This window comes from Scyliorhinus canicula, chromosome 14, assembly GCF_902713615.1.
Source record: "Scyliorhinus canicula chromosome 14, sScyCan1.1, whole genome shotgun sequence".
NCBI classification, from domain to species: domain Eukaryota; kingdom Metazoa; phylum Chordata; class Chondrichthyes; order Carcharhiniformes; family Scyliorhinidae; genus Scyliorhinus; species Scyliorhinus canicula.
In genome coordinates, this window is record NC_052159.1 from 69,133,092 (window position 1) to 69,159,267 (window position 26,176).

Consider the following 26,176-nt stretch of genomic DNA (forward strand, 5'->3'; position numbering starts at 1 on the left):
CTGCACGTGTAAGGTAATTTGTGATTAACTCTTCAATGGAGGGACTGTTTCCTGGCCACCAGACTGATTACTGGGCTCTTACTTGGCAGTTTACTATTCCCAAGTGACCTTAATGGATTTTCATAAAATATCATGTCAAAGTGTTTTAGGAATGACTGTTCTGTCATTAAAGAAATCATCGATGACTGTGTATTGTTTACTCTGTTCAATGTATTGGCAAAGTACTGGGTTATTAGGAGTATAATCTGCCCATCCATTCTGGCAATACTCATGCACTCGCTATTGAACGGGTATGCTTGCTTACTTTGTTCTAATCTCTTCTCTATGGCTGGTAGTTGTTTCGTAAGTCGTGAAATATATGCTTCAACTTCCTCAATGAAGTTTAGATCCTCCAGTTGGGCTCCTCCCATTGGTATTCTTGACAATGCACTGTCATCTGGTACTTCCTTGAACATATTCAGTAACTAAATCACAGCTCACGAGTCTCCATCTCGAATGTTGAATTCTAGACAGTATTTTTGCAATTTCCTTTCGGTTCAGAAGAGTAACTAAAGGCTTGTGGTCAGTTTCATTTTTAAACCTTAATCTCATGACATAATCAGAGAACTTCTCACAGATCCATGTGGCTGCTAATACTTCTTTCTCAATTATTGCAGATCTCTTCTCTGTGTCTGTGAGAAACCTTGAGCCGTAATAGAAAGATCTTTGTCCATTTACCTGAACTTGGGACAGCACTGCACCAAATCTATGGATGATGCATCCGCTGCTACAATTATTGGCAATTCTAGATCTTGGGGCGCTAGAATTTCTGGTGAAATTAGGAGATTTTTGATGTTCTCAAAAGCATTTTACTGGTCTACAGTCCAGCACTGTTGACCTTGTCTCAGCTGATATAGCAGCTCCTTCATTTATACCAAGTTTGGAAGGGTAATGCCTACTTGATTGATCATCTCAAGAAATCTTTGTAATGCTGTGATGGCTTTAGGCTGTGAGGAACTCCCTACTGACTGTGATGTTCTGCGGGTAGGCTGTAATTCCCAAAACTTGCACAATGCGCCCAATGAATTTTATTACAGATTTATCAAATTCACACTGGTAGTTGAATATCAAACCTGCTTCTTGTAGAACTGCGAGAACTGGTTTCACTCAACAGTCATGTTCTTCTCTCAATGATCCGTGTATGAGAATGTCATCCATAAGCCATATTATTCTTTCCACGCTTTCCAGGTTCTGAGGTATTATTCTATCTTTAGAATATCTCAGATGCAGGAACAATTCTGATTGATAACCTATTAATACAATAACTACCAAATGGGGCGATAAAAGCAGTTAACAATCTGCATTCTTTATCCAGGGCAACTGCCAAAAGCCACTGTTGGCACCTAATTTTGTGGACAGGATGATTTTTGCTAATTTGGTGAGATTATGCACTCGGGCGGATCTGGAGCTCTACTAACATGTTTAATTTAGTCAAGTCTATGCATATTCTAATTGAACCAATAGGCTTTGGTACTGTGACCATTCCAGAACACCACTTTGTCGGTATAGCTACTGGAGAGATGACCGCTTGTTGTAACACGTGTTCTATCTCACTCTGATATTGTACAAGAATGAGTGATGGGTGCTATGGAGAGACATACAGCTCATTTGCCCTTAGGTTATATAGTACTCTGCCTAAACTTGAAAGTAGGGATCAAAATTCATTTCTGAACACATTACTGGACTGCTATCAACAATGTCATCACTTATAATCAGCCTCAATTGCAAGCATACTTTTGACGCCCCCCCTGGCGCCCCCGGCGATTCTCTCCCCCCCCCCCCCCCCCCCCCCCCCCGCTCGGAAAAATCGGCGCTCGCTGTTTTTCACGGCGAACGGCGATTCTCCGAGCCCGATGGGCCGAGCGGCTGGCCCTTCACGCCCGTTTTCACCCGGGTGGGGGTGAATTAGGTGCGGGGAGGGGGCTCCGAGGCCGTCGTGAACTCGGCCGACTTCACGACGGCCTTCACGAATTCGGCCCCCTCTGGAGAATTCTCTGCTGTCACAGAGGGGAAGGCAGGCAGGGGGTTTGGGTCTTCCAAACCTGGTGTATCATTACTGGGCGGCGAATGTGGAGAAGGTGCGGAGCTGGGTCAGAGGGTTTGATTCCCAGTGGGTCAGAATGGAGGAGAGTTTGTGCAGGGGGTCGGGAGTGAAAGCACTAGCAACAGCGCCGCTCCCGACAGCTCCGGGGAAATACTCAGCGAGCCCGGTAGTAATGGCTTAATAGAAAATCTGAAGGCAGTTTCGCCAACACTTCGGGTTGGGGGCAGGGTCAAGGGAAATGCCGATTTGGGGGAACCACAGATTTGAGCCAGGGGGATGGGATGGAAATGTCCGGAAATGGGAAGAGAAGGGGATCATGACGCTAAAAGATTTGTTTCTTAGGGGTCGGTTTGCAGGATTGAGGGAGCTGGGAGCGAAGTACGGGCTGGAGCAGGGAGAAATGTTTAGATACATGCAGGTTCGAGATTTTTCCAGAAAGGAGATACAGAGCTTCCCGGAGGAACCGGCCTCCACATTGCTGGAGGAGGTGCTGACGACAAGGGGATTGGGGAGGGGGGGGGGGGGGTATTGTCAGCGGTGTACAGAGCTATTTTGGAAAAGGATAAGGCACCACTGGAAGGGATCAAAGCAAAGTGGGAGGAAGAGTTGGGAGAGGTTATAGAGGAGGGGGTCTGGTGTGAGGAGCTCCAGAGTGTAGTAAATGCCTCCACCTCATGTGCGAGGTTGGGGCTGATACAGCTGAAGGTGGTATACAGAGCACACCTCACGAGGGCGAGGATGAGCCGATTCTTTGAAGGAGTAGAAGATGTGTGTGAGTGTTGCGGGGGAGCCGGTTTGAGGGGGGGGGGGGCTAATCTTGACGCTTGCGAAGGTTAAGTTTGAACTGAGGGGAAGAACGGAGAGGTTCTGCAAGTCATGGGCATTATTCATTATGCACTTTCAAGAACTGGATAACATCGAACATTAGTTGGGGGGGGATGAGTAGGAGGGTTGGGGAAGCTGTGTGTATTAAGGGTGACTATGGGTAATCCCCGATTCCTTTTTGTCATTTGTTTATGCAAACATGCAGGCTAATGTTTGGGGGTTGGTGGAAGGATGGGATCGCTGTTATTGTTATGGGGATTGACATATTTGTTGCTGATTATTGTTTGTTGTTGGTGGGTGTAAGTTTGGGAGAAAATGTGAAAAAGGAGGAGAATAAAGAAATATTTTTTAAAAAACTCTATGGTAAAGTCACAGTCATAAAACAAATAAATGAGACAGAGGATTAAAAATTTAGAATTATAGTTTGTGTAAAAGCGCATTGCATTACTCTTGTAGTTAAATTGTAGATTGATCAGTGCCATAATTTAAGTGCAATAATCTTTCAAGCATTTTTAGTTTTCTCACATCAAAGGAAATAAATAACTTTGACACATACTGGATTGCAGTTTAAAACGGTGTTGTTCTTCAGGGATAGAGAAGACATTTTGAAGAAATTGAAGATAGTGATGACCCTGAGTGATACCAATAATGCTGTATACATCAAAGAATTCCCATGTAGACCTTCGGTCAGAACTTGATACATCGTCCTGGATTTTGTTTCTCAGCGCAGTGAGGGAGGCAGTGTGGAGGTACCCATCCCCACCATCTCAGGTGGCCAATTAGTAGCTGTCTAATAGAAAGGAGGCCAATTCTAGATGCCAAGGAAGCTTGCTTCATGACCACAAGCCCTTCCCACTTACCCTCTAGTGACTAAACCCTACTTATGAGGTAAATTGGGCTCTAAACACATGTTAAAATTGATCCTCCTTTTGGGAGGATAAATCAAGTGCAGATTTTTTTACAGCAGGTTTGAGCCTATTAAAAACATTTATCAGTCCAAATCTGCTCCAAGGCCAACCTGTCAGTATGTTCTCATATGAAGAAAATGGGGGATAGCTAATAGGCTAGTACATTATTCATTTTAATTCTGATTAGATACTTTGGTTAAAAGCAACTTGCTTTTGTCCAGGCAGGCTTCTCATCCACACCTTTTTTGACCTTTTGACCACCTGTTCAATTCGATCAGCTGTCCCCAGATGTTTTGTAATGCATATCAATACACGGAATAAGCTGAAATGGTAATATGAGTTCTGGTATAATGACCTGACTTAATTTCTTGTTTTACACAGTCAATTTAACCAATCCATGGTGCCAAAAGAGCTTTCACCCTTGTCCAGCACCACAATCAATTCTGACACTCGTATCTTGTTTCATCAGATCAATGAAACATTTCAGCTTGTGGCACACTTTTAGTTTCCATGGTAGCATGAAATATCCCAGTAGACACCCTTTGATTTAGATGAATGTTGTGTTAGATCTGATAAATAATTCCGAAATGCTCAATAGTTAAAAATAATATTCAAATATTTCTCCACCTCCAAAATGCACACCAGCTGGGGTCCTTAGCTCAAAGATTTGCAATAATTCAGAACATTAAAGGAAACAGCAATAGAAATTTAACAACTAAAAGGTCCATTAGTCCATTCATGTTCAAATTGCTAAAACTAGCTATGAAACGTCCTGCACATATACTCACCGTTGCCAATGTCCTCTGCCAGATTTTGGGATTAAGATGTGTAGAATTCACTATTCCAAGGATTTGTGTCTAATTATGTGCATCTACCCAGAAATCTACTCCACAGACAGCCAACCATCTTTACTTAACTTTGATATCATGAATGCGCAGCATTATAAGAGTTTATAAGAGTTCAAGGGCCAGGGGTGGAATTCTCCGACCCCCCGCAGGGTTGGAGAATCGCCCGGGGCCAGCGTAAATCCCGCCCCCGCCGTGGCCGGAATTCTCCGACACCCGGGCATCGGCGGGGGTGGGAATCGCGCCGCGCCAGTCGGCGGGCCCCCCACGCCGGTCGGCAGGCCCCCGCAGCGATTCTCCGGCCCGCGATGTGCCAAAGTCCCGCCGCTGTCAGCCCTCTCCCGCCGGCGCTGGCGGGAGCAGGTGGCGGGAGCGGGCCCCGGGGTTCTGGGGGGGGGGGGGGGGGTGCAGGGCGATCTGACCCCGGGGGGTGTCCCCACGGTGGCTTGACCCGCGATCGGGGCCCACCGATCGGCGGGCTGGCCTGTGCCGTGGGGGCACTCTTTCTTCCACCGCCGCCACCATGGCGGAGACGGAAGAGACCCACACCACCGCGCATGCGCCGTTGTGACGTCAGCGGCCGCTAACCCTCCAGCACATGCGCGGACTCACGCCGACCGGCGAAGGCCTTTCGGCCAGCCGGCGCGCTGGTCGGCGGGGCGGGAGCCACTCCGGCGTGGGCCTAGCCCCTAAAGGTGCGGAGAGTTCCGCACCTTTGGGGAGGCCCGACGCCGGAGTGGTTCGCGCCACTCCGGTACATCCCGCCGGGTGGGGCAGAATCCCGGCCCAGATGTTCAATGCAAGGTTGGGACGCTTGTACCTGGAGGAATTCTGGGTCCCAATCCTCTGCTATGCTACTCCTGTGACCCTATTTTTTTTAATGTAAATGTCCTAATTGGACAGGAAACCAGCTCAGTGCCCAATTAGTGGCACCGAGTGACTCCAGGAGGAAGGAGCTGTCTGTCTGGTGCTAGCGGCAAAGGTAGGTAGGTGGCAGTTATGGTGAGGGTTGCCGCTGCTTTGTTGGGGAGACCAGGCAGATCAGCAGCTGGCCAGTAGGATAAATTCATCAGAATGAGGGCAACAGGTCCAAGCAAAGGAGAGCGCTGGTTCAGGCTCAGATTACCTGAAGGCCCAACAACTTTCACCAATGGAATAAGGAATCTTCTCTAGCTCTGCAGCAATCCTGACACCTATGCACTAACATAGACCACACTATTGGGTTCTTTTGTTTTAGTTAATTCAAGGGATGTGGGTGTTGCTTGATAGGCCAGCTTTTATTGTCCATCCCTAATTGCCCTTGAGAAGGTGTTGGTGAGCTGCTTTCATCAAAATAAACAATCCAACCAATCCTGTGGGAGAGAGGTTACCGGATTCAAAATACTGTGTGTGGTTGCAAGGACAGTTATCCAGTGTAATGGAGTCCCGGCCTGAGAGTTTCCTCAACCCTAGTTTGGAAGAAATGTTTATGTTTTCATACTTTGGTGGCACCAATGGTTCTCTAAAAATTCCAGGGCTAGGGTGGATCTCCGAAGGAGGTTTTTCGAGATTACGTTTCTCGGATTTATTATAAAAAGGGACTGATGGAGGACTCATGGGATGTTTCTAGTGGCTGGGTTAAACTCTGCTTAAATTACCAGTCTGCCCGTTTGGACAGACTCCTGTCATGGGATCCTATTGACATAACTGTTCGTCGGCACTCTTAATATGAGGTGAGCACCCAATGATCCCACATAGGCGGCACGGTGGCATAGTGGTTAGCACTGCTGCCTCATAGCGCCAGGGACCCGAGTTCAATTCCGGCCTCGGGTGACTCTCCGTGTGGAATTTGCACTTTCTCCCCATGTCTGCTTGGTTTCCTCCAGGTGCTCCGGTTTCCTCTCACAATCCAAAGATGAGCAGGTTAGTTTAAGGGGTTATAGGAACAGGACGGGGAAGGAGGCTTGGGTGGAGTCCTCTTTCAGAGGGCCGGAGCAGACTCGATGGGCCAAGTGGCCTCCTTCTGCACTGTAGGGATTCTATGATATGCTGGCAGAATCAGGATTAAAGGTCATGGGTAGGCGCCCTTGCTCTGCAGATTCTCAGGATTGGTGCTCGTTACTAATTTGCCAAACAGAAAGGATCGATTTTAAACTTCCTTGGAGGTTCTGCAGGATACTTACAAAGAGTCATAGAATTGCAACAAAACTTCAAATATATCACAAGAAAGTAACATCGATAATCTTATGATCAAGCACCCATGCCAGTTCTGATGCCAACAGACTCCTCCAATGTTACATATAAATTAAGTGAATATCTTTTCCAAGAAATGAGAGCTCGTCATTAAATTTTAATTTCTTTAGCATTGATTATGGATTAAAATGCTGGATCAAATGAGAAATGAGAACGAGTTTAAAATATTACTTGCGCTCTGAGGCACTTAAATAGCACAGGATTATAATGAAGGCCATTGTAATGAGAAAGCCTGCCGTTCTGTTACACTTGATAAGTTAGAAGCTGGTAAGTAATGGAAGCCTCAGACAATGAAAACAGGCAAATTATCTGGTACAAGGTTAAGGCCAATAAACCAACTTACAGTTGACAGAATCCTGAGGAGCCTGTAATGGAAAACTTCAGCTGTTGAAAGAGTGCTGTTCCATTTAACCAGTTTTTGATCATTCGAATTATCAAGATAATTAATGGCAATTAATCTAAATAATCAGAAGATTTTTTTTCCCCTGAAGAACATGGAAGGAAAACAGAACTGTACACCATCAAACTGAACCAAACTACAAAACAGCTTCTTAGGAGTCCAGGAAAGAAGGCAGATCATTATGAAAATTCAAGTCTTGACATTATAAAGGGAAAGTCTCCTATACTGTTGAATAAAAGGTGCACATTCTCTCCTTTCACTGACTGAGAGGTTTATACACTTAGGCAGATTTTCAGCTTGCCACCCAGGTGTAAAACTAATGTTCTGGGTCAATGTCCATTATAAAAACTGCTGGATTTTCATTCCCATTGAAATCAGTGATCTCTATAATAATATAATAAAAATAATCACTTATTGTCACAAATAGGCTTCAATTAAATTACTGTGAAAAGCCCCTAGTCACCACATTCCAGCGCCTGTTCGGGGAGGCCGGTACAGGAATTGAACCCGGGCTACTGCCTTGTTCTGCATTACAAGCCAGCTATTTAGCCCAGTGTGTAGGCTTCAGTGAAGTTACTGTGAAAAGCCCCTAGTCGCCACATTCCAGCGCCTGTTCGGGGAGGCCAGTACGGGAATTGAACCCGTGCTGCTGCCTTGTTCTGCAATACAAGCCAGCTATTTGGCCCAGTGTGCTAAACCAGCCCCTATATGAAAGATTAGAGATCAATGCTGGAATTGAGAAAGTAAAAACATTCATTAAAGCAAAAGGAAAGGAATAGAGGATGATGACTAGAACATATTAGCGGCAACAATAATCATAATCAGCAGAATTTAAGTATGCTCCCAGCACTGCAATCCTTGCCAGGGAGTGTATACCCTCTAGAAGCTCTACCAGTTCTCCACTCCATCCATTAGACAGCCAAAGCCCGGCACCTCATTGATGACTTTGGAGCTTGTCGCCCCTCTGGGGCTCAGCATCTTCCTGAGGTCTCCTCCACTCCTCAGAGAATGGACTTTCACAACCTTGGACAGCTGGTGCGCCGATTGTGTAATGCTGACCCCAGTTGGTGCTTCGGGTCCAGCCAACACATGTAAACCCAATGGGGTGCCAGTACCTAAGCTGGTGCTTGGTGCAGAGCAAAGGTGGAACAGTGCTCCCTATGGGTTCAGCTGCTCTTCCTAAGAGGTTAATGCTGCTTCCTTAAGGGACTGATGACTGAGGGAATAAGACAGGTGAGTGCTAATGAATAATAAAAAGGAAGACTGGGTAAACGTAGTTGCATCTCAGACAGAGCTTCACAACAGATCACACTTGCCTCGGAGGTCATCATTTCTACCCACTGTAACACACACACACACTCATCCCAACACCCATCCCAGTAACACTCCCTCACCCCCATTGCTAATACAGGATCCTTAGGAAACTCACCAACTCCAGCCTCTCCTATTCCAACTAATCTGGTCCCTTGATGACAGGTCAGATCCAGGATGTATTTTTCCATCTTCATCAACACTGCCAGGTTTGGCACTCTCCACCTATCCTTGACCATTTAAAGGCATGGTGGACCCTCTTATCCTGCAACGGTAATGGGAGAATGATGAGTTCCATATCTGGATGGATTACCCCCTCAGGTAACCACAATCTTCAGTGCTGTTGTACTGTGGATCATATCCCAACCATTACATTCCAGGTCCTCCAGAGTCTTGTAATGTGCCGAGGCTCCTTCAGCCAGCTCAGAAACCATTTATTCACTTCTTTGGTAGACAAAATAAACACTCATCATGTGCATGCACTTCCACAGTTGTATGGGCACATTTACAGTTGGAATGCACACTCACACTCATTCTCACAGAACACTAAAGGTTGCTCACCCTTTTTCTGCACTGTAGCCATGCCTACAGGTGACCTCCTCTGCCACCTCCACCCAGGCTTTTTTTATCAGATGAGGATGGCACCTTTTGCCATCCCACAGGAATAGAATGTCCTGCCTTTCAATGATAGCCTGGAGGAGGGCCCACAGGAGGGTCATCACTACACCATGTTCTTGAGCATTCCTCTGTTATTGCTGATGAATGGATGGTTTGGCTATCTTGCATCAAGTTCTTGTGGAGTCCTACCAGCCAGTTCACCACAGGATTGAGCAAGAGCTGGAGAGCCGCCCAGTTATTTCCACCCACTGCCCAACCATAAAATTCCACACAGTGTGTCTGGCTTGCACACCAAATTCTGTGCCACTGCATCATGTGATAGCACATTTGCAGCAAACAAAACCAGGAAATTTGGGGACCAAGAACTATTTAATAACAGAAAACTACTACAGGCACAATAATCAGCATGCGAGGATTCAGCATTGGGTCATTTACCCCAAAGTACCAGAACTAAATCTTAAATATGGTGCAACCACATTGTGGTTATGTTAGTGGTTGAGTAATTCAAAAAACCGGTTTATTGATTTGAAGATACAAATTCAAATCTCAAAGAACTGGAGGAAATTTGCATTTAGCTAATTAAATACATCTGGAATAAAATTCTAGCATCTATATGAAACTACATGTAAAAGTCTATCTGGTTCACCAATGCCCTTTAGGGAAGAAATTTTCTGTCCTTACCTAATCTGGTCTGTAAGTGACTCCAGACTGCAACAATCTGGTTAACTGCCCTCTGAAAACGGCTAACAAGCCACTCAATGTATGAAAATGCTATTTAAAAATTTCAGTAAGAACAAATTTGGATGGACCACCCAACATTGACCTGGGTACCGAACAAGGCAAAGGTATACGCACTGTGTTAACCCTGCAAAGTCCTCAATCGTAACCTCTGGGGACTTGTGCCAAAATGAGGGGAGCTTTGCCATAGAGTAGTGAGCAAAGCCTGGCCTTGTCATACTTATAGAATTGTACCTTCCATCCAATGGCCAAGACTCCACTATCGGAATGACAGAAGAGGGAGAAGGTATGGTGGTGACCAGATTATTACCTGGGAACCAGGCTGCTTCGGAACTAGAGGGACATGGACTCGGAATCACAGCTCAATGAATACAGATCCACCATCCTTTTAGAGTTAAACAGTATTCTGTCCATTACTTGGAATCTGGTGTGAGTGCTCAGGACGCTGGTAGCTTTGTCAGACCGAGAAGGAAATGAGAATGAGTCCAGTATCAGAAGAAAGCTTTGAGCTGCCTGGACATCGGGAAGCAATTGTTTGCTGTAGTGCCATCTGAAGACAACATTCCAATATTGCAATAAAACGGCTGACAGAGAAACCAACATGGTTTCCACGGATATCTTGCTTCTAAAAGACTCTAATCTTGAAACCAGGTTATCCAGTGATACAGTATCACTTGGTGACACTGACTGAGACCAATCTGCAGTCGTTTCATTCCTAGTGACCTCTTGATGAATCTGATCCAGATCCCCGGCCCCCAGATGACTCACTTGCCGATGGGGTGGGACCATAGTGCAACTACACGTCAAATCATTCTGTATCTACTGTTGAAAACAGACCTTTATCACAACTCTTTCAGCTACGCAGAACCAGTTCCACTTTCTCTTTTCGTAGTCAGAATATATTCAGTATAAGTGGAACTTAATGAAGCTGGTGGACAAGGCCAGGGAGGATCTTAAGAGGTGGGATACACTGTATTTAACATCGGCGGGGAGGGTCCAAGTGGTGAAAATGAATATTCTGCGAGGTTCTTACTATCTTTCAGGCTCTCCCGATCGTAATACCAAAGGCCTTTTTTTCGGAAAGTGGACACGATCATTTTGGACTTTGTATGAGCGGGGAAGGTGCTGAGGGTGGGGAGGACCCTGCTACAGAGGCAGACGCAGCAGTGGGGGTTGGTTTTGCCAAACGTGCTTCATTATTATTGGGCAGCGAACGTGGACAAGGTGCGGCAGTGGTGGGAAAGAGAAGGGGTAGAGTGGGTTAGGATGGAGGAGGAATCTTGTAAGGGATCTAGTTTGAGGGTTATGATGACGTCAGCATTGCCAATGACTGCGAGTAGGTTTTCAGGGAGCCTGGTGGTGCAGTCCATGGTGAAGATATGGAAACAGATGAGGAGGCATTTTAGGGTGGAAGGGATGTTGGTGCTCACGACGCTGTGCAAGAATTATGGGTTTGAGCCGGTGCGTTGGGGGGAGGGGGGTGGATAATGTATACAGGAGGTGGAGGGAAGTTGGGCTGATCAAGGTGAGGGATTTGTATTTGGAGGAAGGGTTCGCCAGTCTGGAAGAGCTAAGGGAGAGGGTAGAGCTGCTGAGGGGTAGTAAGTTCAGGTATCTGCAGATTAGGGACTTTGCTCGAAAGGTCTGGAGGGGGTTCCTGAGGTTGCTGGGATACACCCTGCTAGAGCGGCAGCTGCTTCCGGATGGGGAAGGGGAGGGAAGAATTGGGGATATATACAAGTGGCTGGGGTAGCAGGGAGGCGAGCGGGTGGTGAAGATCAAGGAGAAATGGGAAGGGGAGTTGAGAGGGGAGATCAACTGGGGAGTATGGAGTGAGGCACTGATTAGGATAAACGTGATCTCCTCTTGTGCAAAGATGAATCTGATACAGTTTAAGGTAGTGCTCAGGGTGCATATGACTCGGGCGAGAATGAGTGGGTTCTTTCAGGGAGTGTGAGAGGTGTGGGCGGGGGCCAGCGAATCACAGGCTCACATGTTTTGGAGTTGTGAACAATTGGGAAGAATCTGGGTGGGAATGTTCAAGGTCTTAGCCAGGATAGTGGAGGAGGGAGTGGGCCCGGACCCTTTGGTGGTGATATTTGGAATTTCAGAGAAGCTGGAGCTCATGGAGAGGAGGAAGGCCGATGTTGTGGCCTATGCCTATCTGTTGCACGCTGGCAAATTTTAATGGATTGGCGGTCAGCATCGTCACTGGAGATAGCAGCATGGTAGGGTGACCTGTATGACTTCCGGCGGTTGGAGAAGATAAAGTATGAGTTAAGGGGCTTTGCAGGGGGGTTTATGAAAAGGTGGGGGACATTTGTGACCGTGTTTGAGGGGCTCTTCGTCGCGGGGTGGGAGGGTGAAAAAGGGGGAAAATCTGTACATACTGTACAGTTGATTGCTGGGAAGTATATTTTCAGGCTGTTTAGCACAGGTCTAAATCGCTGGCTTTGAAAACAAGCCAAGGCAGGCCAGCAGTATGGTTCAATTCTCGTACCAGCCTCCCCGAACAGGCGCCGGAATATGGTGACGAGGGGCTTTTCACAGTAACTTCATTTGAAACCTACTTGTGACAATAAGCGATTCTCATTTCATAACATTTCATTTATTTGCTGTAACTTGTTTTGATACATGTTTGTAATAAAATACATTTTAAAAAAATGTATATATTCAGTAGTTTAGAGAATGAAGTAAAATTTGATGCACTTCAGTCCAGGGTCAACATCTTAATTGACAGAGAATTTAAGCTGCCACCAAATCGAGCTCGTTACAGAAAAGTGATAGGGGAGGTTCCTCCAGGAAAGTAGGGCAGTTCTTCAAAGAGGCAGGTTACTGGGGAGTCTCCCAGAGGAGAGCACAGCAGTATCTCATATAAAAAAAGTCTGTCCCAGACTACCTTCTCCATCCGGAACGCTGGACCAAATTTGAAATGGAAGATGTTCCTGAAACTAGCAGTAAGAAGAATACAGCAATGGCTTACGGTTCTTGGACAGCATGAGGAAACAGAAAAGAAAAATGTACCATGGATGTGGAAGAAAGCTTCACTTCCTCTTTTACTCATGAGTCTGACAGTGTTTCTGTTTTCCAACATGTGGTGATGCTGGCGTTGGACTGGGGTGAGCACAGTAAGAAGTCTTACAACACCAGGTTAAAGTCCAACAGGTTTGTTTCAAACACTAACTTTCGGAGCACTGCTCTTTCACCTGAGGAAGGAGAAGTGCTCCGAAAGCTCGTGTTTGAAACAAACATGTTGGACTTTAACCTGGTGTTGTAAGACTTCTTTCTGGTTTACAAGCCATTGAAACCAGCAAGCAGCAGGGCAGATGGTGTAGACAGGACACAACCAGAAAGTCATGGGGCAGGATTCTCCGGGAATCGGCGGGGCGGGCAGAAACGGCGCAGTGGATTGGCGGGAACTACTCCGGCGTCGGGCTGCCCCAAAGCTATGGAATCCTCCGCACCTTCAGGGGCTAGGCCGGCTCCAGAGTGGTTTGCGCCCCGCCGGCCGGCGTGGAAGGCCTTTGGCACCGCGCCAGCCGGGGCCGAAGGGACTCCGCCGGCCGGCGCGGGTCCGCGCATGCGCGTGAGCGTCAGTGGCTGCTGACGTCATCCCCGTGCATGCGCGGGGTGGGGGGGGGTTCACCTTCGCGCCAGCCATCGCGGAGGCTTACACGGCCGGCACGGAGTGCCCCCATGGCACAGGCCCGCCCGCGAATTGGTGGGCCCCGATCACAGGCCAGGCCACCGTGGGGCCACCCCCCCAGGCCAAGATCGCCCCGCACCTCCCCCTCCCCCCAGGACCCGGAGCCCGCTTGTGCCGCCAGGTCCCGCCAGTAAGAGACCAACTCCAATTTACATCGGCGGGACCTGCATAGAACGGGCGGGACTTCGGCCCATCACGTGCCGGAGAATCGCCGGGGGGAGGGACCTCCGACCGGCGCGGCGCGATTCCCGGCTCCGCCAAATCTCCGCCGCCAGAGAATTCGGCAGCCGGCAGGGGCGGGATTCACGCCGCCCCCCGGCGGGGGGGTCGGAGAATCCCGCCCATGGTGTGGTCAGGTAGCTGGCAAAAAGAGAATCTCTGAATCCAGAGGATCCTGGGCAAGTGGATTTCGCATACCAAGATTATGGTGAAATTAAGGAAGTGGAAGATGTGAGAATACGGGGGCATGAAAAAAGATTCAAAGGAGCCAGCAAAGGATGGGAAACGAGAGACTACAGGGGAGAAGGTGCATGAATCAGTGGTATTTCATTATGGAAGAATGCGGAACTGAATGAACATTTGAGTGAAACCTGGTAAAGACAGCGAGGATGACTAATGTCTAGTTAGTTTGATCCCAAGGCTGCAGATGTTTTCAAAAATTGATTAGTTCAAAAATCTTTATCCAGCTGTCTACAGCTATAGTTACTTTGGCTGGATGCTCATGTTAACCACTTTGTCGTTAATTACATTAAATTGAAGGATGGCTGGGGAAGAGAAGTTTAGTGTCTTGGATGTAGTTAAGTTTGATGGGAAGGATAAAGTGCAGTCAGGTCCTGAACTTTAGTGAAGGCAAAATGTACACCATTAATAAAGACATTTTGCTATCTTTTAAAAAACGTTCCAATATTAACATCCCTGGATATGTCCTGTATTGGAGTGTTGTTGGAGTATTGGTGGACAGGCTCTAGAGAGTCAGGAGATGTGATAGTCCCTGCATAATTCCCAGCTTCTGACCCCTCTTGGAGCCACAGTATTTATATGGCTGGTCCAGTTCAGTTTCTGGTGAATGGTAACACCCAGGATGTTGATAGTTGGGAACATGATGTAGAGATGCCGGTGCTGGACTGGAATGGGCACAGTAAGAAGTCTTACAACACCAGGTTAAAGTCCAACAGGTTTGTTCCGAATCACTAGCTTTCGGAGCGCAGCTCCTTCATCAGGTGATAGTGGGGGAACTAAGTGATGGTAATGCCATTGAATGTTGTTCGAGATGGTCATAACCGGCTAGAATGTAACTTATCATTGGTCAGCCCTAGCCTGAGCATTATGCTTGTACCGATTGCTACAGCATTTGAGGAGTTGTACATAGTTCTGAATAGCGAACATCCCCACTTCTGACCTTATGATAGTGGGAAGGTCATTGATGAAGCAACTGAAGATGGTTGGGCCTAGAACACTACCCTGAGGAACTCCTGCAGTGATATGCTGGGACTAAGATGATTGGCCTTCAACAACCGCAACTATGTTCCTTTATGCCAGGTATGACTCCAATCAATGGAGAGTTTTCCCCGACTCTGTGACTTCAAGTTGACTAGGGCTCCTTGATGCTACACTCAATCAAATGCTGCCTCAATGTCAAGGGCCCTCAATTTCTCTTGCCCATGTTTGGACCAAGGTTTAATGAGATCTTCAGCTAAATTGAAGTCACTAGGAGTCAGGGCTAGGGAAGTGCAGGTTGGAACACACCATTGGTTGAAGTCATACATAAGAACACAAGAATTATGAGCGGAGGTTTCGGCCTCTTGAGCCTGCTTCATCATTCAATAAGATCATGGATGATCTGATTGTGACCTTAACTCAATTTTCCCATCTGCCCTCCCATAACCCTCAACTACCTTGTCAATCAAAAATCTATCCAACTAGGCCTTCTATATTATCAATAATCCAGCTTTTGCTGCTGTAGTGGCAGCACAGTGGCAAGTACTGCTGCCTCATAGCTACAGGAACCCGGGTTTGATTCTGACCTTGAGTAACTGTCTGTGTGGAGTTTGCACATTCTCCCCGTGTCTGTGTGGGTTTTCTCTGGGTGCTCCGGTTTCGCCCCACAATCCAAAGATGTGTAGGTTAGGTGGATTGGCCATGATAAATTACCCCTTTGTGTCCAAATGTTAGGTGGGGTTACAGGGATAGGGTGGGGGACTGGGTCTAGGTAGGGGTGCGCTTTCGGCAGGTCGGTGCAGACTTGATGGGCTGAATGGCCTCCTGCTGCATTGCAGTGATTCTATGATTACTCACTGGGGAGGAGAATTCCACAGACTAACAACCCTCTATCTTTTTCCTCATCTCAGTCATAAATGGGAGCCCCTAATTTTTAAACTGTGTTTCCTAGCTCTGGGCTCCCTCTCAAAGGAAAATAACCTCTTAGCATCTACCCTGTCACGTCCCTTCAAGACCTTGTCTGTTTCAATAAGATCACATCTCATTCTTCTAAATTCCAATGACTCAACCTGCTCAATATTGTCTCATAACCCCTTCATCCCAGAAATCAGTCAAGTGAAACTATTCTGAACTTCTCCTATTGCAATTGTATCCTCTCTTGAGGAGACCCAAACTGTACACAGTACTCCAGATGCAGTCTAACTAAGTCCCTTTATATTATGTTAACTTCCCCTTGCAATAAACATCAAGGCCCAAATTTTGCCACTGGGTTGGGTGGCAGAGTTAGGAGATCACAACCCGCAAATCCAACCTTTAAAAATGTCTGCTTACAGGTTGGAATTTCCGTTGGTTGGGGTGGGGGTGGGGGGCACTTCTCCCAATATTGATCCCATCCCTCCACCTTTCACATCTCCCAGGCAACCAAAACCTGTTTGACCAGCTTCTAACAGCCGTGGCCCTCACCCCCACCACACCTTCACTTGCTAGTGTGGAAGCACCTGCCGAGGACCACTCCTCTCAATCCTCTCCCCCAATCCAATCCCAGAAAACAAAGACAAACAAAACCAGTGCAATAACCGCTCCCCAGAAAACGGCCATAACCCAACCACAAATAATTGTACCCAATTGTAGACTTCAACAAAGGTAAACTCTCCTTTCCCATTCAACCAACCCGAAAACCCAACTATTCCTGTCACAAGTAAAAAAAAACAACCCAAAACGAGAAATAAAGGCTGAGCACACCTGCCCCTCCCCTCAGTCCAAGTCCAAATCTCAGTCCCATCCCTCATTTCAGCCCCAGTCCTTCGGCCTTCACAAACGCATCTGCTGCCTCTGCTGTCTCGAAGTATAAGTCTCTCAAGTTGTAGGTCACCCTCAGCTTTGCCAGGTTGACCACCCCAAACCTCACGCCGTTGCTATACAGTGCTGCCTTTACCCTTCCGAAGGCTGCCCGCCTTCTCACCAGCTCCACATCAATTCCCATTATATTCAAATATCAAGGCCTTCCCACTTCACTTCACGCCTTTGCTTCGCCCAACTCAGGACCTTCTCCTTGACACAAAACCTATGAATGCAAATTATAACTGCCCTTGGCGGCTCGGGTCTTGAGCCTGAGCAACCGATGAGCCCTATCCAGCTTGTATTGGGACGGTTCTTCCCTCTCTCTCAACAGCTCTGCCAACATCTTTGTGAAGTATTCACTCGGCCTTGGGCCCTCCACCCCCTTAGGCAACCCACAATTCATATGCTTTGCTGCCTCAACCTGTTCTCCAGATCCTCCACCTTGGCTCTGAGTCCTTTGTTGGCCTCCACCACCCTCTGCAACTCCTCAACCATCGATATGAATTGGTTACTGTGCAGTGACAAAGTCTCCTCCACCCCTTTCAGCTTCTCTCCTTGCTTCCGTACCTCAGCCGATGTCTTCGACACCGCCGCCTTCACTGGGACAATCGCCTCCTCCACCCACTCCTTCATCGCAGCCATCATCTCCTTTCACAGCACCTCCATCTACTTCATGAACTGCTTCTCAAATTCTCTGGCCATCACCTCGATCAGAGTTTCCACTGTGAAGGGCGTCGTCCCACCCAGCGATCCAGCCTCCACCATCTTTCCTGCTGCCGGGCTGACCCATTCACTCGATGGTGAACATTCACTCTCCCTCTTCTTCCCGGAGGCTTTATTCTGGGCCTTAGATATTCCCCACCTTCCTTCTGCCTTCCTGCACAAGCTTGTTCAAAAACTGCCCCTGAAACCGGGCATTAAACCCTTAAAACCAGAGCCTCGAGTAAACAGCTGGAAAGGATGGATGATGTTCAGTTGAATTTGATGTCATTTCTAAGTGTGAAATTCTACTAACATCAAGTAAATTTAAGAAAATTGGAGACAACCTGTCTATGAGAAACATAATTTAAAGTCAAAATCAAAGGCAAAGTTATGAGCTGGGTCAATTGGGAAATTAAACTGTTCAAATGACAGAAATTAAAAGTAACACCTCTTTGTACATCATGTCTTGGTGCAGATGCACTAGTGATAATTTACCGAAATTCACTAGACTCTGGGGTGGTCCCGGTGGATTGGAAATTAGCAAACGTGACGCCACTATTTAAAAAAGGAGGTAGGCAGAAAGCAGGAAATTATAGGCCAGTGAGCTTAACTTCGGTAATAGGGAAGATGCTGGAATCTATCATCAAGGAAGAAATTGCGAGGCATCTGGATAGAAATTGTCCCATTGGGCAGACGCAGCATGGGTTTGTAAAAGGCAGGTCGTGCCTAACTAATTTAGTGGAATTTTTTGAGGACATTACCAGTGCAGTAGATAACGGGGAGCCGATGGATGTGGTATATCTGGATTTCCAGAAAGCCTTTGACAAGGTGCCACACAAAAGGTTGCTGCATAAGATAAAGATGCATGGCATTAAGGGTAAAGTAGTAGCATGGATAGAGTATTGGTTAATTAATAGAAAGCAAAGAATTGGGATAAATGGGTGTTTCTCTGGTTGGCAATCAGTAGTTAGTGGTGTCCCTCAGGGATCCGTGTTGGGCCCACAATTGTTCACAATTTACATAGATGATTTGGAGTTGGGGACCAAGGGCAATGTGTCCAAGTTTGCAGATGACACTAAGATGAGTGGTAAAGCGAAAAGTGCAGAGGATACTGGAAGTCTGCAGAGGGATTTGGATTGGTTAAGTGAATGGGCTCGGGTCTGGCAGATGGAATACAATGTTGACAAATGTGAGGTTATCCATTTTGGTAGGAATAACAGCAAACGGGATTATTATTTAAACGATAAAATATTAAAGCATGCCGCTGTTCAGAGAGACTTGGGTGTGCTAGTGCATGAGTCACAGAAGGTTGGTTTACAAGTGCAACAGGTGATTAAGAAGGCAAATGGAATTTTGTCCTTCATTGCTAGAGGGATGGAGTTTAAGACTAGGGAAGTTATGTTGCAATTGTATAAGGTGTTAGTGTGGCCACACCTGGAGTATTGTGTTGTTTTGGTCTCCTTACTTGAGAAAGGACGTACTGGCGCTGGAGGGTGTGCAGAGGAGATTCACTAGGTTAATCCCAGAGCTGAAGGGGTTGGATTATGAGGAGAGGTTGAGTAGACTGGGACTGTACTCGTTGGAATTTAGAAGGATGAGGGGGGATCTTATAGAAACATTTAAAATTATGAAGGGAATAGATAGGATAGATGCGGGCAGGTTGTTTCCACTGGTGGGTGACAGCAGAACTAGGGGACATAGCCTCAAAATAAGGGGAAGTAGATTTAGGACTGAGTTTAGAAGGAACTTCTTCACCCAAAGGGTTGTGAATCTATGGAATTCCTTGCCCAGTGAAGCAGTTGAGGCTCCTTCATTACATGTTTTTAAGGTAAAGATAGATAGTTTTTTGAAGAATAAAGGGATTAAGGGTTATGGTGTTCGGGCCGGAAAGTGGAGCTGAGTCCACAAAAGATCAGCCATGATCTAATTAAATGACGGAGCAGGCTCGAGGGGCCAGATGGCCTACTCCTGCTCCTAGTTCTTATGTTCTTATGTAATTCATACTGTATAGTATTGTGTCCTTGTGGGCTCTTTCTGTGAGCCGTTGCGCGGCTCTGCCCACAGGGGGAGATGAGGAGCTTGTACAGGGCTCCACCCATGGCCCTTCCCACTACCAGAAGTATAAAGTGCTGCAGCCTTGTGAGTCTGCCCTCAGTTCTTCTAGTCGCAGGCAGGCTCAGTTATAAGTCTATTAAAGCCACAGTTTACTTCCTATCGTGTCTCAAATGAATTGATGGTCACATCAATTTAATAGACTTAAGAAAACTACTATGGAATCAGCCCTCAAACCTGATCGACTAGAACACGACCCGCAGGCTGCAGAGGCGAAGGAAATCTATCTACACTGGCTTCGGTGTTTCAAGGCCTACCTGGCTACATCGACTACCTCCGCTACTACAGATGAGCAGTAACTCAGCCTACTGCACGCACGGGTGAGCCATCGCATCTCTACGCAACTCAACAGTACCGACTTGTACACAGAGGCCCTCGCTGTGCTCAACCGATTATACATGCGGCCTGTAAACGAGGTCTACGCGCGGCATACTTTTGCTACCCGCCGCCAGCGCCCCGCTAGAGGACTACCTGCATGATTTAAAAGCCCTTGCACGGGAATGTAACTTTCAGGCTGTAACTGCGTCCCCGCATATGGAACTCGCTGTCCGTGATGTGTACGTTGCTGGGGTTCGGTCTAATTATGTGCGCCAGCGACTCCTTGAAAAAGGTGCTCAGAACTTGGAGGACACGGTAGCGCTAGCAACCTCAATGGATGTCGCGTTTCAAAGTCACAACTCGTTCCCCGCAGACAAAGCAACCCCATCGTGGACCCCCGACCAGCGACTGCCCCAGGCCTGCGCCGCGCGGCCGCCCACCCACTATGGAGCACCAGCTTGCCATTTTTGTGGTCAGCCCCAGCACCCATGGCATCACTGCCCGGCCCGCAACGCGACCTGCAGCAGCTGCGGCCGCCATCTTGGCAATCCTCCCCCACGTGGCCGGCCATGTGCGAGTCATGGGGGCCGCCATCTTGGGCACCATCTTCATCATCGCCCGCCACGTGTGATCAACGGGGGCCGCCATCTTGGCCATCACCCGAAGTTCACCTCGCGACTACGACCTCCGCGGACAGTCATCACGGGGCCACTCCAGCACTGCTGATCAAGCCACCAACTACCCGCAACTCAATGCAGTCACTTTGGACCAGTCGCGTCCGAAGCACCTCAGGAGCTCGATGATGTCCTTTCAAGTCAACGGATACAAGACACCATGCCTCTTCGACTCCGGGAGCATCGAGAGCTTCGTACATCCTGACCTGGTAAGACGCTGTTCGCTCCCTATCTTCCCAGCACGGCAAACTATCTCCCTTGCCTCGGGGTCGCACTCGGTTAAAATACAAGGGCGCACCATTGCGACATTAACAGGGCGCCAGCTACTCTAATTTCCAGCTGTACGTACTCCCAGACCTCTGTGCCCCACTCTTACATGGGCTCGATTTTCAGTGTAATCTCAGGAGCCTCACACTCAGCTTCGGCGGACCCCTACCCCCCTCACGATATGCAGCTTAGCAACTCTAAAAATTGACCCCCCCCTCCACTTTTCGCTAACCTAACGGCTAACTGTAAACCAGTAGCCACTCGCAGCAGGCGGTACAGCCTGCAGGACAGAGTATTCGTTAGAGCCAAAGTCCAGTGGCTCCTACGTGAGGGAGTCATAGAGGCCAGTAACAGCCCCTGGAGAGCTCAGGTGGTGGTCGTCAAGACCGGGGAAAAGTTCCGGATGGTGGTTGATTACAGCCAGACCATTATCCGGTTCACGCACCTCGATGCGTACCCCCTCCCCAGAATTGCAGACATGGTCAACCAGATCGCCCAGTACCGCATATTCTCTACGGTGGATCTGAAGTCTGCATACCACCAGCTCCAATCCGCCCGGAGGACCGCCACTACACGGCGTTCGAGGCAGATGGCCACCTCTTCCATTTCCTCCGGGTCCCCTTTGGCGTCACGAATGGTTCTCGGTGTTCCAACGAGCAATGGACCGAATGGTGGACCAGTACGGGCTGCGGGCCACGTTTCCGTACCTGGATAACATCAACATCTGCGGCCATGACCAGCAGGACCACGATGCCAGCCTCCACCGATTTCTCCAAACCGCCCAGAAACTCAATCTCACTTACAGTAAGGAGAAATGCGTTTTCCGCACTACCAGACTAGCCATCCTCGGCTATGTCATGGAAAACGGAGTCCTGGGCCCCGACCCGGACCCCTCTTACAACTCCCTCTCCCTCATTGGTGCCTGTGATTCTTCTCCTATTACGCCCAGTGGGTCCCCCAGTATGCGGACAAAGCCCACCCACTATTTAAGACCACACTCTTCCCACTGTCAGCAGAGGCCCGCCAGGCCTTCAACGGCATCAAGGAGGACATCGCCAAAGCCGCCATGCGGACGGTGGATGAATCCGTCCCCTTTCAGGTGGCGAGCGATGCCTCAGAGGTCGCTCTCGCCGCCACTCTGAACCAGGCAGGGAGACCAGTAGCTTTCTTCTCCCAAACCCTCTCCGCTTCAGATCTTCGACACTCCTCAGTCGAAAAAGGAGCCCAAGCCATTGTGGAAGCCGTACGGCACTGGAGGCACTACCTCGCAGGTAGGAGGTTTACCCTCATCACCAACCAGAGATGGGTTGCCTTCATGTTCGACAACTCGCAAAGGGCAAAATAAAAAACGATAAAATCTTGAGGTGGAGGATCGAACTCTCCATCTATAATTACGACATCATATATCGGCCGAGGAAGCTCTACGAGACCCCTGATGCCCTGTCCCGCGGCACATGCGCCAGCATGCAAGACGTCCGATTAAAGGCTATCCACAACGACCTCTGCCACCCGGTGGGGTCACCCAGCTCACCCACTACATCAAAGCCCAAAATCTGCCTTTCTCCACCGAGGAGGTAAAAGCCATCACCAGGGATTGCCCAATCTGCGCGGATTGCAAACCGCACTTCTATAGACCAGACAGGGCCCACCTGGTAAAGGCTTCCCGGCCCTTTGAACACCTGAGCATTGATATCAAAGGGCCACGGGGGCTTTGCTCCCATTTGGTTTTCCTCCGGAAGCACGTCCGGACACATAAAACGGACCCACAAGTAGAAAGGGGCTGTTTAGCTCACTGGGCTAAATCGCTGGCTTTTAAAGCAGACCAAGGCAGGCCAGCAGCACGGTTCAATTCCCGTACCAGCCTCCCCGAACAGGCACCGGAATGTGGCAACTAGGGGCTTTTCACAGTAACTTCATTTGAAGCCTACTTGTGACAATAAGCCATTTTCATTTTGGGGCCTCACGGTAGCATGGTGGTTAGCATCAATGCTTCATAGCTCCAGGGTCCCAGGTTAGATTCCCGGCTGGGTCACTGTCTGTGTGGAGTCTGCACGTCCTCCCCGTGTGTGCGTGGGTTTCCTCCGGGTGCTCCGGTTTCCTCCCACAGTCCAAAGATGTGCGGGTTAGGTGGATTGGCCATGCTAAATTGCCCATAGTGTAAGGTTGATGGGGGGATTGTTGGGTTGCGGGTGTGCGGGTTGCGTGGGTTTGAGTGGGGTGGTCATTGCTCGGCACAGCGTCGAGGGCCGAAGGGCCTGTTCTGTGCTGTACTGTTCTGTGTTCTGTGTACTGCTACACTCAAACCCAACAGGGGCTGGTTTAGCTCACTGAGCTAAATCGCTGGCTTTTAAAGCAGGCCTGCAGCACGGTTCGATTCCCGTACCAGCCTCCCCGGACAGGCGCCGGAATGTGGTGACTAGGGGCTTTTCACAGTAAGTTCATTGAAGCCTACTCGTGACAATAAGCGATTTTCATTTTCACTACGCATTTAGAGAACACCCTGACGGCCGTCAGGACACCGTTTCCCTCCGGGACCTGGCGCCTGCAGGATCCACCACCACCACCACCGCCTAGGTACCCTCACACTACACCCCACCCGGCCCCCCACGCCCTGCGCCCCCATGCCTACAGGTTTCCTGCGCCCCCCCATCACCCGTCGCAACGGTCAGGAACGAAGCTCTGAACGAACCACCCCCGGAGTCCACCCTCAGATCCACACCGCCCGTCACCACTCAGCTATCTGAAGAGGCTGCAACCCCAGTGCTCCGCCGATCCAAAGGATGACTCGGCCACCGGACCGGCTCAACCTGTAGACCCGTCACCCCCACCGGACTTGATTTTTTTTACAGGGGGTGAATGTGGTGAATGTACATCATGTAATTCACACTGTATAATATTGTATCCTTGTGGGCTCTGTCTGTGAGCCGTTGCGCGGCTCTGCCCACAGGGGGAGATGAGGAGCTTGTACAGGGCTCCACCCTCGGCTCCGCCCATGGCCCTCCCACTACCGGAAGTATAAAGTGCTGCAGCCTTGTGAGTCTGCCCTCAGTTCTTCTGGTCGCAGGCAGGCTCAGTTGTAAGTCTATTAAAGTCACAGTTCACTTCCTATCGTGTCTCGAGTTAATTGATGGTCACATAACTCTTGAAACCAAAGCATTTTTTGAGTATCACAAAGGAACTTTGAACATCACAAAGGACAATGTAATCAGATCATGCCCAAAATGAATACTTAGTTGTATTAAAATGTTTAGATCAAAGATACTTTTCAACAATCAAAGTGAAATAATTTAATTGACAATAAGGTAATAAAAACTTAATAATTGTTAGAAAGAGAATATAAACCCAGGGAGGAGAACTCAGAGAGAGAAGGAACAAGAGAAGCATATTCAGCTTTCACAGCTTGGTCATTGGAAATATGAGACAAGCAGCCGAGCTTAAACAGCTATACATCTAAGGAAGACTAGAATTTAAACAGGAGTCAGAGTCAACTGAGAGATAGCTAGCAGAGCCAGCTCTTCTAGCTCAATACATGGGATCGACAAGAAACAGCAACAGAGCTAACCAGCAAACACATCTCAAGAAGACCAGACTTTAAAGAAGATTGGTTGTCAAGGTGGGCCTGAAGGTCCCTTCAACCAACCAGCAGGATCCAGAAGCAAGATCTTTTTACCTTTCTGTAACAAAAGTGTTTGCAGCTTTTAAAAGAAAAAATATAATAATAAAATAACTTAACTTAACCTGAAGTGGTTATTCCTAAAGTCTACTTTACTTACTTAGCAATGCAGGACCCAGGACATCGATGCTACTAAGTGGTAAGTAGATAAAATCTTTGGTGAAGGTATGGGTTATCACGGGGGATAACTTGAAAATATAGTTTGACCTGAATAGCACCCACTGAAGCCTGCATCGGAGTCAGGGAGTGAGAATCCCTGTTCACCATTTACAATGTCGGCCCTTTTTGGTGTAGGGGGAATTCTAAGAATAGTGGTGAGTTTTCAAAATCAATACCGACAGTCAGTTAAAATAGTTGTGTAACTAATTCTAATCTTATTGCACTTTTGAAGGAAGTGTACTGATGATAACTTTAAGGGGTAGATTTTCAATGGGCCGCCCAGGCATAAAGCTGGTGCTATGCATTGATTGCCTGTTATGTTAACTGGACAAAGTGATCTAACTGTGGCATAAACAATGTTTTAAATAGGTTTAGGGCTGCTTTGTAATTTAGCCCCTATCCTCACATCGCAAAAATCAGCTTTAAAAAAAAACAATTCCACTTTTTCAGCTTGATTCCGACTTCAAAAGATTGGTATATCTGAACTCCCAAATCTCTCTGCTTGCTTGCTCCTTTTATAAGTTTTATCATTTGATGTTTCATCTCATTCTTCCTCTCAAAATATATTGCCTCGTATCTCTGCATACTATTTTATTTGACATCAGTCTAATCTATTAACCTGTCTGTAACCTCCTGATGTTATGGCAGTTTTCTTCATATTAACAATGATTGGTATTTTGTGTCTTTGGCAAATTTGATAGAAAGAAACCCAACTGTGACACTGTACCAACAGGAAGAGGATGAATGGTGACTGTAGTATTTAAACCTCTGAGCATATAGCTAGATTGATTCATGAGTACTCACAGTAAATCTTAGGACACTACAAGGGCAACACTGCCTGAGATAGATACAACTACGGAGGTGGACAGCAATGTTTCTGTTCAATAAAATACCACTATTGCATTCAAGAAAGGAACTTGAATTTAAGGATCATCTTATCTCATCCCAAGGATTTCTCAAAGTACTTTAGGAGCAATAGATTACTTTCTGAAGTGCAATTTCAGTTCGGTGAGAAAATCAATTTTCCTATAGCAAGATCCCACATACATCAAATAACTAAACAATGAGAGAACACTGGTGGTGTTAGTAGAAATAGTAACATTGGCCAGGATACCGAGAAGGTTTCCTGCTCTTCTTTGAATAGTGACATGGGATCTTCAATATCCAGCTGAGCAGGAAGATATTTAACATTTTCATCTAGAAGACTGATCTAAATTGTCAATCTATCTTTTTTTTTTACTTCAATCTCCCGGCACAACCATCAGACAAAGAGGCAATATGGCTACTAACGGAGACAAGCTCACAATTAAAAACAGATTCTTTCCA

The 26,176-nt window shown here is 47.6% G+C and overlaps 1 protein-coding gene across 3 annotated transcripts in view; it reads right to left on the reverse strand.

Moving 5' to 3' along the window:
* Window positions 1-26,176, reverse strand: part of gpr45 (G protein-coupled receptor 45) — a 105,522-nt gene that overhangs the window by 36,814 nt on the left and 42,532 nt on the right. For 2 of the 3 annotated variants that reach the window (XM_038818805.1, XM_038818806.1), the window contains one exon: window positions 8,723-8,869. The exons of the other annotated variant lie outside the window; for it this stretch is intronic. The gene's annotated coding sequence lies outside the window, so the exon portion shown is untranslated. The remainder of the gene's footprint in view (window positions 1-8,722; window positions 8,870-26,176) is intronic. 3 annotated transcript variants of the gene reach the window in all.